The sequence below is a fragment of the Mustela erminea genome, chromosome 2 (assembly GCF_009829155.1).
Source record: "Mustela erminea isolate mMusErm1 chromosome 2, mMusErm1.Pri, whole genome shotgun sequence".
NCBI lineage: Eukaryota > Metazoa > Chordata > Mammalia > Carnivora > Mustelidae > Mustela > Mustela erminea.
The window spans coordinates 124,866,399-124,880,816 of NC_045615.1; positions in this window are offsets into that span (position 1 = coordinate 124,866,399).

A 14,418-nucleotide genomic window follows, 5' to 3' on the forward strand; every position below is an offset into this window, starting at 1 on the left:
AATATTCCCTTCCAATATTCAAGACAATATGCTTAAATCAGTGGGTCGCAAATTTAATGTGAGTTGTGCCCCTTACACAAAACAATTACCGTATACCCAAAACAAGCAATTCAATGGGTGAAAGAGGGGGGTCTGAGCATATTTTTAAAAGCTTTTTAGATTACTCTGGTACATCTTAGTGGTTGGTGATTCCTAGTCTATGACACAGAACATGTCATTGATTCCCTCTCTTAAAGTCCACTGTATCAATTATCTCTTACAGAACAGTGTTGTGTAACAACTGCCCCATATCTGACCAGCTGAAAGCAATAAGCCCTTATTTAGCTCATGAGTCTCAGGGTGAGTGATTTAGGTTGGGCTTATCTGGCAGCTGGGCTCACTCACATGTCTGACAGTCAGCTGATTATCTTCTAAGGCAGTGGAAGTGACTGGGGCCTTTTTTTTTTTCCCCCTTATTATTTCTCTCATTCTGCAGTTGGCTAGCCTGGGAGTGAAGGTAGAGAAGCAAGAGGATGAACAGAAACATAGAAGTACTTTTTCAAACCTCTGCATTGCATTAAAGGGATGAGAAAAAAATATATATAACATTATATGTTTTGTAATCTCATGGTGACCTCACTTCTGACTTGGCGACATGACTTGATTTGGCTAATGGGATGTTAGCAAACGTAATGCCTCAGAAGATAATCAGCAATTAGGCTAGAACAGATTATTTCTGTATCAGCAGAGGAGTAGAGTGTCAATTCAGATTTCAAATGAATTGGGAGGTAGAAAGACAGGGTGATGAGCCAGGACTGAGAATCCAGAAGAATGAGAAAGGAGAAAAGATGATTGAAGAATATTTTCCGTCATTTACAATGATCTTATTACTAGTATCTCTCTAAACAGCAAAAACAAACCTGCTAGGCTAAATCTGCTTGCTCAGAAATGGGATAACTAGGTAACTGCCTAGCAGAACTCATTGCATCTGTCTAGCTACAAGGTTAAACTCAGGAAGGAAGCTGGAGTAACAAAGAAAGCCTAAGAATGAGTGTGCGCTACGTCTGCATCTGGTGGAGCTGTGGATAAGAAGGATTTGATTTATCAAATACAGAAATAATCTGTTCTAGCCTAATTGCCATAATTCAGAATTCATATTCTATCATAAAGAGTTGATGCAACATCTTAATATTTAGCATACAAGTGTTCATTGATTTAGAAATTGTCTGACTGCTGAGCATGGAAACCTTTGTGTTTGGAGAAGAGCCTCACACTGGAGGAGTATTGGAGTGATACAGACAAAGAAGTGAATAGATGACTCCTAGCCAGGCCTTCATCATTGAAAGATACTCGATACACAGGAAGAGTTTAGGTTTCATTTGGTATGGTGAAGCCATTGACTGCAAGGGTTTTGCTCTTATAGGGGGTTGGCTTTCCCTGCTATTGGTAGGGATTTGGGGTCCAGCAGAGTTTAAAAACACATGTTGTCTAGCTACATTTCCTGATTTCCATGCCAAGCCTGTATGGGGTCTTGTGTCTTTCTGAGCTCAGTTCTGATGTTTTCCAGTCAATTCTGTGATCCAATCGAAGCTAAGAACATGGATTAAAACACTGCTGATTATCTCATCTGAGAATTTAGGAAGCCTCCAAAGTTTTGAAAACTTTCCTCAGAAGTTCTTTTTTTTTTTTTTTTTCATTGAGCTCATCACATCTCCCATGATACGCTAAATAGAAATTCTAGAACTTCAAGACAATTATTTCTACTGCAATCAGAATATCCTGGGTTAAAAGTGAGAGCCATATACATCTTTTTCAAGGTAATAATTTACATGTTAAGAGTTAAGAGACCCAGGGTGCCTGGGTGGCTCAGTGAATTAAGCTGTTGCCTTCAGCTCAGGTCATGGTCTCAGGGTCCAGGGATGGAGCCCCGCATCTGCTCAGCAGGAGTGTTGAGCTTGCTTCCCCCCGCACCGCCCCCCGCCTGACTCTCTGCCTACTTGTGATCTCTCTCTCTGTCAAATAAATAAATAAAATCTTAAAAAAAAAAAGTTAAGAGACCCATATGTTGAGTTACTATGAATTATTTGCTTCTAAGAAAGATGATCTAATATCTTCTAACAAAGATGACTTGACATAACTGGGGAAGAAAAATGGGTGCAGGATGAGTACGCTGTGGGAATTTTTGTTCCCTAGACTTCATCTGAGGAGTATAGTTGATATACAAATTTTACCTTATTTTTTTAACAGGAAAACAATTTTCACATTCCTAGAATGTTATGCAAGTCATTATCCCTAATGACTAAACCAGCTGCTGTGTTCAACTATATTTCTCTGTATGAAAACTTGATGATTAATGTGACTGATGTAATGGTACAAGCACCACTTACCTACTTTTAAGTTAAAAAACTGAATTCCCTATTCAAATGCATTGGGATTATAATATTTTCACATTAGCTTGCACAGTTCAGTGTTTCTATCCAGAGGATTTCTTTTGAGATATCTGATTAACTGCATTATCCTACCAAAGCTTAAGCAATTTTTTTATTAGCTGTTTTTTTTTTTTTAACAGCACCCAGGAGTGTTGGAAATTATTTTTAAGGTTAAAAATGAGTGTGTTTACACACCTTTTCATTGGAGACCTAATTAGCTAGGTAATTTAAATAGCAGGAGTTGAGAGTTCTATAAAATACAAGAGGAATGGCTACTTTATAAACATTTCCACAACAGAAACACTCTTGAAATAGTGCTTGTTTTTATGAATAAACTGTTTCAAGATATGCAGAATTTTTTTAAAAAGGAACTTAGATGCATTTTCTCAAAGATTAAGCAAAAATAACTTTGAAGAAGAGTGAAAAAATAACAGCCTATGACCTTTAGGACATTATTTATTCTGTAATTCAATGCTTTGAGTTATTTCACTTGACACCTCTGAAAGGATTTCTTTAACTCTATTCATCTTATTCATAACATGTCTGAACTTATTCAAGCTAATTTCTCCTTGAGGGTGCAAGAGAATACATGAGGTAAGCTTTCAGGACCAAAAAGACTAAGCATCTGTCCCAAGATATCCTCTACTTATCATCACCAACAAGGAAACAGTGGTTGATATTATGGTTGTTCATATCCTGAAATATAGTGACTAACCTGAATTGGGCAATTTTTAGGTGGTCTTCGATGTTTCAATGAGAAATTCCAGATAATTCATGCTCACATTTTGGGTTCTTAATGCCTTCATTCAATAGACATAGCCACGTTGAGGTTAAATCTTCAAATATATTGGAAACTAGGACTTCTCGTGAAAAAATAAGAGTAAAAAGGGGCACTTGGGAGGCTCAGTCCTTAAGCATCTGCCTTTAGCTCAGGTCGGGATCCCAGCATCCTGGGACGGAGCCTTCCATGGAGCCCTGCATGGAGCCCTGCTTCAGCTACTGGCTCAGTGGGGAGCCTGCTTCTTCCTCTCCGGCTCTCTAGTGCTTGTGCTCCCTCTCTCACTATCTGCTATCTTTCTCTGTCAAATACATACATACATACCACACATACGTATCTTTAAAAAAAGATAACAATAATTAGGTCCTGAAATGATAATATTCCATGATATTTTGGATTCATGGACTCCAAAAGAACATTGTTTTTATAACCAAACAATTAGAAACAACAGAGAAATATATACAGAAGTCAGGCAGAGATCCAATATTGTTTTTACTATTGAAAAAGGTATAAGGAGACTATAGCCTGGGGACAGCCAAATGGGCTTATTTATTCACCTCTCAGGGAGCTTCTCTCCCCAGACTTCCCAAAGGCAAAGCCTGTCATGCCAAACTTTCCACAGTTTGGAGAGAGAGAACAAATTGTATCTTCTCTGCTGGCTGCCAGGTCACAAAGTGTGGACACAGAAGTTACTGGGCCATATCTGCAAACTGAGTAAATTAGTTTCCCCTCCCAGAGGGGAGGAATTCAGAGCTAGTAAGGGCCTGGACTGTTACTCTAATGGAAATTCCTTCACATGGAGACATGAAGCAGGAAGGATAACTAACACCTTTTACAACTGCTGGGTATTTGGTATGAAGTGGTATATAGAATTCATTTTTGGTTTTTGCCTTTCAACATTGTTTTATATTAATAAAATGAGCCTGAGTGGGGGGAAATACCTTTTGCTTGAAACAAAATGCTAGGATAGATGTAACATTAGCAGTTATTTAAATAATCATCATGCTTCTAACACCACTGTGCTAAATTGTATTACACAATAAATAGGGAAGGCCAAATTTAAGGGCAAAAGAGTTCTGCTACCTCAGTGCCCTTTTCATCTTTGGCCTCTAAGAAGATAGGCTGGAAAGTGATTCTTATAATTTAAATTACAGACATGACTTTTTATGGTGTCAGCTGAGGCCATCATCTCGTTTTACATAAAACACCAAACAGCTATTGGAAGTTAATGAACTTTCTTTATTAGCGTATCAGGAGCATTTAAACCAGTGATCTAGAGAAAAAGAGCTCCTCATATCTGATCATAAATTTTGGAGTTCCCCATCACCTTGATTAATACCATCTTCAGGATTTGGAAGAATGATATTCAAATGCATGTGCATATTAGTGGTGTGTGTGTGTGTGTGTGTGTGTGTGTGTGATATGTTCCATTATTATTTTTGGATGGGAGCCACATAATATTATTTACTATTCTTATTAACACAAGTTCCTTGTAGTTTTATATACTATACGATGTTATAAAAAACTATATTATCCACATACTACACATTGTTAAAATACAAATATGGGAGGATAGATATAACTATATATTCAAATTATATAAAAACACTTTATAACTATATATTAAAAGATAACTATATCTTACTTAAAGGAAGAGTATTTTAAAAGTAAGCATATAAAAGTAATCACCACCCTGATCAAGATATATTATATTACTAACATCCAGAAGTCTGTTAAGCTCCATCCCAGTTATTATCCAAAATAGACATAATTTTGAATTCTACCTCCATAGATTATTTTGACTATATTTGAATGCTATATAAATGGAAATAGAAAGTATATAATATTATGTGTCTGCTTTCTTTTGCTTAACAATTTATCTGCCAAATTTATCTATGCCATTGGGTCTACTAGTAATTCTTCTTTTTTTAATTACATTGTTCCATTGTGTTAATATTCCACAATACATTTATTTCTTCTAATTTTGATGGACATACACTGGAGCTATTTCCAATTTTTTACTAGGAGTATGTGCTTTTGATCAGCTTCTTGTCCAAGTGGGGAATATATATATACTAATTTTCATTGCTTATATGCCTGATTCTGTTGACGAGCATATGTGCTCACTTCTGCTGGTTATATCCTGAGGAGTCATATTGTTAAGTGCTAGGGATCTTAGATTCCATGCCAATAAATCACGTCAAAGAGGACGCCAAAGTAATTTTCCCACATTCAGTGTATGAGAGTTCTAGCCATTTTACCCTCTTGCTAGTGCCTGTTTTTGTCAGTCTTCTTTTTTTCATTTTAGTCATTGGGTGGGTACACTGAATGATCTTGTGCTCCCTGAGGTTTTAGCCTACTTTTTCATGGTGACAAAAGAGGTGAATATTCTCTTTCATTTATTGCCTACAATAAATTGCCTTCAATTTATTGGTGAAATTTCATTCAATTGCCTTTTTAAAATTATTTGTATATGAATAATTTTTGGATATATGTTTGGAGCTACCAACCCATACTCTTACTGGTTATTATTTTAATGGTGTTTTTAATGAAGTGGAAGTTACCAGGACTTTCTCTATCATTAATTCTTTGTTTATGAAATTTAATTAATTTTTATCTTACCATTGTCATGAAGATATTCTTCTATGTTATCTTCTGGGAGCTTTATTAGTATGATCCATCTGTAATATAATTTTGTGATCACTTAGTGTGAGGTAGAACCAAGATTATTTTTTAATCAGAATATACAAATATAAAACCAGTCATTAAAATACAGCTTATATGAATATTTTAGTGACCCTTTTTTATAACTCAGGTGACCTTGTTTGTATGGGTTTTCTTGACTATTTAATATCTTTTTCCACGTATGTGCCTATCTTCATTCCATACTGATTTAAATATTTTAGTTTTATAATAACTCTTGAAATGTGTTCATGTAAGCTCTCCAATTTTGTTCTTACTTAAAATTATCGTTGCAATTATGGATTTTCAACATATTTAAAATCAGCATCTCAATTGTGCACACACACACGGGCACATACACATTTTGTTGGTTTTGACTGAATTTACATTGAATCTATAAATCAATATGCAGAAAATACTATCTTTATAATATTGGTAGAGTTAAATCATTTTATTATGTTATAGTCCTTTATATTTTTAGTAATTCATATTACCTTAAAGATGTCTCTCTGTTAGTTTAATACAATTACACCAACTTATTTTCTGTTACTGTTCATATGCTTCATTTTATTTTTCTTTATTTTGATCTTGCTGAATCCTTATATTGTAGGTCTTTAGTATTCTCGGGTATGAAGAACTTTTTTATTCAACCTGATAAACTTATAGAATAATTGTTAAAAATTAGTATTGCAGAGATTTCCACTTCTAACTTTACAGGGCTGGTTTTATTATACTAATATATTTGACAAAAATGTTTAAAAATCTGGAAAAATACAAGATTATCATTACATGAAAACATTGGCAAGCACTGAATGTATCCAGGAGATTTTCCAGGATATGAGGCACAAATGTCAATTTTTTGCATGTATGTATTAAATAAAGAAACTGATCATAATAAGATTAAAGTTATTTATCCTGGATGCTCTAAATTTCCATTTTTTGTTATCCATCTTCATTCTATTCTGCCTTCTTTATCTCTGGTCCTCATTAACTATTTTATTTTACATCTAATATTATCTCTTTTTAAATGCATTCTATTTTACTTAGAAACATTGTTTCAATAATTCCAAAAAAGTTGATATAACGTGACTTCTATTTCTTCTGCAATTCTCTTATGCAACATATTAATGAATACTGCAATTTTAATCTTCTAAACTATTTTGTTGTTAAAATTTCATCTTTTTCATGCCCTTAAAATTACTTATACTTGGTGAGATCTAATCTCTTTTGAACACTTTTAATAAGCTACTGCTTGTTTTTTGCACAGTTGGCCCTAGACCAACACAACTGCCTTTGAGTCAAAAATCCTTTTATAGCTTTGACTCCCCCAAAACTTAACTACTAATAACCTCCTGTTGACTGGAAGCATATCAACATGTATTTTGTATGTTGTAGGTATTATATACTGTATTCCTATAATAAAATAAGCCAGAGAAAAGATAAATTCCTGGGGAAAAAATACATTTACAGTACTTTCCTCTAAAAACTTTACACATAAGTGGACCTACACATTTCAAACCCATATTGTTCAAGGGCTGCTATTAATTATTTACAAATGCTTATTAGACTTCTACTTCTGGAGGAATAAGTATCAAGCATACCTGTATACCATAAACAACTAGAAAGTTGAACAAAATATATAAAATATCTGTTTGTAGGCATTGGGCAACAGAAAGCTCAATAAAGGTTATTATTTTTAAGGATCCTTAAGGAAAGACAAACACATAAAATGAATTCAATATTTACCCAGTGAACTCTCCAAATCAAGGCCCTGTAAATTGAGCCTTCCAAATCAGCTGAGATTCCAAGTACATGATAATTTTTGAGTAAGACTACACTAAACTTAGATTAAGGGTTATTCTAAAATCCATAAAATGTCTAAAAACAGAACTAGACAATATTAAGGTGATTAACCAGCAAATTAACTTGTTACCAGAACAAAACTAATAATCTTTCAACATAGAAAAAATAAATGTGGAAACTCAACAGCGTAGCACTCAATAAGAATTAATAGATACTTTAAGGAGGAAAGGCTGATATTTAATAATTTAAACCAAAAACAAATTAATAAAAACAGACCCAGCATTGATATAGATGATGGGAATGTCAGATCAGAACTTCCACCGGGCTATTTTTAAATGTTGTTTAAAATTTTTTGAGAGGTAGAAATAGCATATGACCACCTAGATTCCTAGCTACTGGTGTAAAATCCTGTACAATCCATCCCATTGAGCATGAGTGAGATCTATGAACATTATAAATTTATTCCCTTGGATGGATTATGTTAATGGAAAAATAGAAGGGATTTTACATATGCATTTAAAATTCTTACACAATTTGAATTACTCAAAAAAGAGATTATTCTGTATGGGAACAATCTCATAAATGGAGCCTTTAAAAGATGGCTAGCGTATTCCATGAGATCAGAGAGTGAGTATCCTTCTAGGCTTGAAGAAGAAAACATCCATGTTGTAAACTGCTTATGGAAACATGTATGATGGAACTATGGGCAATTTTAAGCATTGATTAAGACCTCCACCTAAAAATCCAGTAAGAATTCAGGTTACCTCAGTCATAAATTTCAAGGAAATTGATTTTGCCAACAACTGGACTTTGCTTGAAAGCAAAAACTTACCCCAGTCAAGCCTCCAGAAGATACTGCTGCCTGGCTAACTCCTTGCATATAGCCTTGTGAAACCCTGAGCAGAGAGGATCTACATAGCAATATCCAAACTCCTGACACATGGAGACTGCATGTTTCATGTGTGTGACTTGATTTTTGTTATTTTTAAATAACCTTTATTTTTTAGAGCAGATTTAAGTTCAGGCAAAATTGAGAGGAAGGTACAAAGCTTTCCTGAACTCGGCCCTCACACATGTACAACCTCTCGCATTACCATTACTCCTTCCAGAGTGGAACATTTGTTAAAATTGATAAAAATTGCGCCAATACATTAACAGAAACATTGTTACACATAGTTTACATTACAGTTCACCCTTGGTGATGTATATTCCATGGGTTTGAGCAAATGTACAATGATAAGCACCTGTATTTATGGTATCATACAGAGCATTTCACTACCCTAAAAATCCTGTGTGTGTTGCTCATTTTTTCCCTCCCTTTCCCTTACTGGAAGCCACTGATCTTTTTACTATTTCCATAGTTTTCTTTGTGTGTGCGTGTGTGTGTGTGTGTGTGTGTGTGTGTGTGTGTGTGTTTAAACTGTTAAATGGGTAGTAATTTGTTACATTGTAACAGAAAATTAATACAGATTTAGATGATAAGGTAGATGCAATGCGTGAATACTTGGAAAATGTCAGAAAAAACACTGCAACTATAAAAAGGAACAAAATGTATTCTAGAAATAAAGACATGATATTTGAAGTTGAAAAATTGACTGGGTTGGCTATATCAACAAAAAAAATCAGTTTTTTATCAGTAATATATTTGAAAACAGGAAAGCAGACCTTTTAAGATGAAGTATAGAGAAAAACAAAAGACAAAAATAATTAAAATGGATGACTATCCCAGTAGAATATCAAGCAATCTAATGTAGATGTAATAGGATCCAAACAAATGACAAGAGAGACTAGAGCAGGGAAAAGTTTTCATTAGGCAATGGCCAAAAACTACAAAAGCTTACAATGAAATTTTTTGAAAACCTCAGACACTCCTAAAACTCCAGCCAAGACACACACACACGCACATACACACGCACTTTATAGCTATGCATATCTTAGCCGAGTTGTTGAAAATTAACAAAATAAAAACCAGACAATGAAAAATAATGTAGAAAGATCTTTAAAAACAACCATTAGAAAGAGGACACATTTAAAAACTACATCCACACAAAAACCTGTACATGGATGTTTATAGCAGCTTTGTTCATAATTGCCAAAACTTGGAAGCAACCAAGATGTCCCTTAGCAGCTGAATGGATAAATAAACTGTGGTTCATCCAAACAACAAAATATTATTAAGTGCTAAAAAGATATGAGTTATCAAGCCATGAAAAGACCTGGAAAAACCTTAGATGTACATTATTAAATTAAAGAAGCCAATCTGAAAAGGCTGAATTCTTTACAATTCTAACTATATGACATTGTGGAAAAGGCAAACTATGGGGATAATAAAAAAGATCAGGGGTTCAGAGGAGGAAAGGGATTAGAGGAGCACAGAGGATTTTTAGAACAGTAAAAATGCTCTACATGGAACCACAATGGTGGATACATGTCCTTATATATTTGTCCAAACCCGTAGAATACACAACACTAAGAGTGATATAAATGGTTATCCATGGACTTTGGGTAATTATGATGCATCAGTGTAGGTTCATCAGTTCTAACTAGTGTACTGCTCTGGTGAGGGATGTGGATAATGGAGGTGCCTATGCACGTGTGGGATCAAGGAATATATGGAAAATCTTTGTACCTTTCCCTCAATTTTGCTGTAAACCTAAAAATGCCTGAAAATTATCTTAATTAGCAAAACAAAATAAAAACACATTAACAAATAAAGTATTATCTCTCTTTTTGTAGATAAAAACATTTGTTGGGTATGGGACAGGTTTAGCAAGGGTGAAGAGAAGGTGGTTGGTAGCTTGGGCTAGGATTATGTAATTGAGATAGAATTGGTTGGACTGAAGCATTCGAGAGTGGACTTAAAAGACTTGAAGATTTTTAAAATATTGTACATAGTATCTGCGAAGAATGAAAAATGAAAGAGAATTTGAATTAGAGCTTCTTTGTGTATGGACTTGTGGGAGATGAGGTTGGATAGATGGGGCTGGGTTGGTGGTGAAGATACGGACATACAGCACTGGGCAAGCAATGGAATTTTTTTAGTCTGAGGAATGTGCAAGTAAACTGAAAAATTCTGAAAAGAAGACTCCTGGTAAGTTCTGCATTTAAGAAAGACTGCTTTGAATGGTAACAATATCTAGAGTGGATATTTTTATTTTTTAAAAGATTTATTTATTTATTTATCATTTATTTATTTATTTGTTTGTTTGTTTGTTTAAAGATTATTTGAGAGAGAGAGAGAGGTCAGGAGGGGGCAGACGGAGAGTCTTAAGCAGACTCCCCACTAATTGACCCTGAGATCTTGACCTGAGCCAAAATCAAGTTGGACACTTAACCAATTGAATGACCCAGGTGTCCCTCTGGAGTGGAGTCTAAGGGAATTGGCTGGACATGGGAAGAGATTATTGCAGATATGCAGAAAAAGACAAGACCATAAACCAGAAAGGCCATCCCATCTTCGGTAGCACTTACTGTTTGTATCTAGTCATAGCCTGCCTCTTATTTCCATATAATTGATTTACGTGCATATATCCTATCTCTCCAATGGGTTTATAAGCTCCTTGAGGTTAGAGACCTCAGTTTATATTTCTTTCATATGAGAAAAACACAGAACAAAGCATTATTAAATTCTCAATGAACACTGTCTTAATTGAACCAGCTCAGCAGAGCACTGACTTGAAGTATAATAAACTTCAATTCTAAAGCTTTCAATTATTTACTTATATATTAGGGTCAGAGTTTAAAGTGCTAAAAGAAATGCTGTTTCTTTATTATGATAATTAAAGATTTCTTATTGTGGATCAAAAGCAATCTAGTCACTGAATTTTTAAAATATGTTGTTAAAAATGTGATTGGATCTCAAAAGTCACAGTCACATTTTTATTTCATAGTTATTAGAAATGATGATAAAATTCACTTATAAAATGCATTTTTTAACTTTGAAAGTCTTAATTACCTCAAAATATGATTTGTCATCCTTCCTCAATACTTTTTTTTATTTTTTATTTTTTTTTAAGATTTTATTTATTTGTCAAAGACAGAGGGAGAGAGAGCGAGCGAGCACAGGCAGACAGAGAGGCAGACAGAGGCAGAGGGAGAAGCAGGCTCCCTGCCGAGCAAGGAGCCCGATATGGGACTCGATCCCAGGACCCTGGGATCATGACCCGAGCCGAAGGCAGCTGCTTAACCAACTGAGCCACCCAGGCGTCCCCTTCCTCAATACTTCTAGAATAAATTCTGAATCAAAGGTTTTTCCTAAATACATGACTTAATTGCATTATATATATTTTTTATATTCTATAAGTCTGTACACAAATTGGTCTGAAACACTGTTTTGTAATGAAATATTCAGTAATTGATGAATGATTAAACATTTTTGCATCTCTTCCATTATACACATTTTGCTTGTAATTAAGCCGTATCTTAATGAAAAACTCACTTCCAGAGCTCTCAACATTCTGTTTCATAAAGCATATACCTATAAGAAATCTGTTGGATTAATATAAATACATAACCAGATTAAAAGAGTAGAAGGAATGTTTTCACATTGACCTCTGGAAAACAAATGGACTAAAATTAAGAAAAATTTACAGGTAAATATTAAAGTAAATCAAAATACTTGGAATCCCCAAAACAATTTTTTTGGTAAAAAAATTTGCCAGAAGAATTAGAGTTTGTTATCTCATTAAAATTATTTAATAGAATTTAAAATATAAAATCATTAAATTCAAAATTTAAAAAATATTGATTATTTTAATGTGGGTGTATTTTATTGAAATTATTTTATCCTACCATTTGTATATAGAATCATTGTATGATTGGGTGGGTGATTTAGTAAAGTGAGTGATTTTACCTCTTCTGTGCCCTAGTGTGTAGGTAAGGATCAATTTGAGGTCTTTTCTATTGCCGTTTTTGATCTCTCTTATTTTGTCTTTGAGCAAAGGTATATCAGGTACCAATAGATTAAGTTTCTTTTCTTTATTTCTAATGTTTGCATATTTCAGTATCACCTCTGAGGACTCTCTTTCCCCACTAGAATATGTCCCAAATATTCCCGGGTACATTCCCAGTTACAAAATTAAAAAAATGAATAAATAAAGTTAATTTCTGGGGCACCTGGGTGGCTCAGTCTGTTAAGCATCTGCCTTCAGCTCAGGACATGATCCTGGGATCCTGAGATAGAACCCAGCATTGAGCTCCCTGCTCAGTGGAGAGTGTGTTTCCCTCTTTCCCTCCGCTCCTCTCCCTACTCATGCTTGCACTCTCTCAAATAAAAAAGAAAAAATAATAAAATAAAATATACAAAAATAATAAAAAATAAAAAATTAATTTCTATTTGATTAGAATCCATTTTAATGTTTATGTATTTATTTTCTAGAAAAAATATTGAACTTTTGCCAGGTCTTGATTATTCAGAGTAATAGAGAAATGCCTCAGGATTACTTTAAAGTAATACTAATAGAAATATAGAATCTGATCATGGAATAACATGGTGAAATATGGAAGAAGCAAGGTACATAGTTTTCTGTTTAGCACATGTTATATAATATTTTATATAAAAATGTAAAAATGTCTCAGATTGGGACTCCTGTGTGGGTCAGTTGGTGAAGCAGCTGCCTTCCGCTCAGGTCATGATCCCAGCGTCCTGGGATCGAGTCCCATATCGGGCTCCTTGATCGGCAGGGAGCCTGCTTCTCCCTCTGCCTCTGCCTGCCATTCTGTCTGCCTGTGCTTGCTCTCTCGCCCTCTCTCTCTGATAAATAAATAAAATCTTTAAAAAAATATATTAACTGTTTCCTTTGCTGTGCAAAAGCTTTTGATCTTGATGAAATCCCAATAGTTCATTTTTGCCCTTGCTTCCCTTGCCTTTGGCGTTGTTCCTAGGAAGATATTGCGGCGGCTGAGGTTGAAGAGGTTGCTGCCTGTGTTCTCCTCAAGGATTTTGATGGATTCCTTTCGTACATTGAGGTCCTTCATCCATTTTGAGTCTATTTTTGTGTGTGGTGTAAGGAAATGGTCCAATTTCATTTTTCTGCATGTGGCTGTCCAATTTTCCCAGCACCATTTATTGAAGAGGCTGTCTTTTTTCCATTGGACATTCTTTCCTGCTTTGTCAAAGATTAGTTGACCGTAGAGTTGAGGGTCTATTTCTGGGCTCTCTGTTCTGTTCCATTGATCTATGTGTCTGTTTTTGTGCCAGTACCATGCTGTCTTGATGATGACAGCTTTGTAATAGAGCTTGAAGTCCAGAATTGTGATGCCACCAACGTTGGCTTTCTTTTTCAAAATCCCTTTGGCTATTCGAGGTCTTTTCTGGTTCCATATAAATTTTAGAAATATTTGTTCCATTTCTTTGAAAAAGATGGATGATACTTTGATAGGAATTGCATTAAATGTGTAGATTGCTTTAGGTAGCATAGACATTTTCACAATATTTATTCTTCCAATCCAGGAGCATGGAACATTTTTCCATTTCTTTGTGTCTTCCTCAATTTCTTTCATGAGTACTTTATAGTTAACAAAATCAAAAGACAACTGACAGAATGGGAGAAGATATTTGCAAACGACATATCAGATAAAGGACTAGTGTCCAGAATCTATAAAGAACTTAGCAAACTCAACACCCAAAGAACAAATAATCCAATCAAGAAATGGGCAGAGGACATGAACAGACATTTCTGCAAAGAAGACATCCAGATGGCCAACAGACACATGAAAAAGTGCTCCATATCACTCGGCATCAGGGAA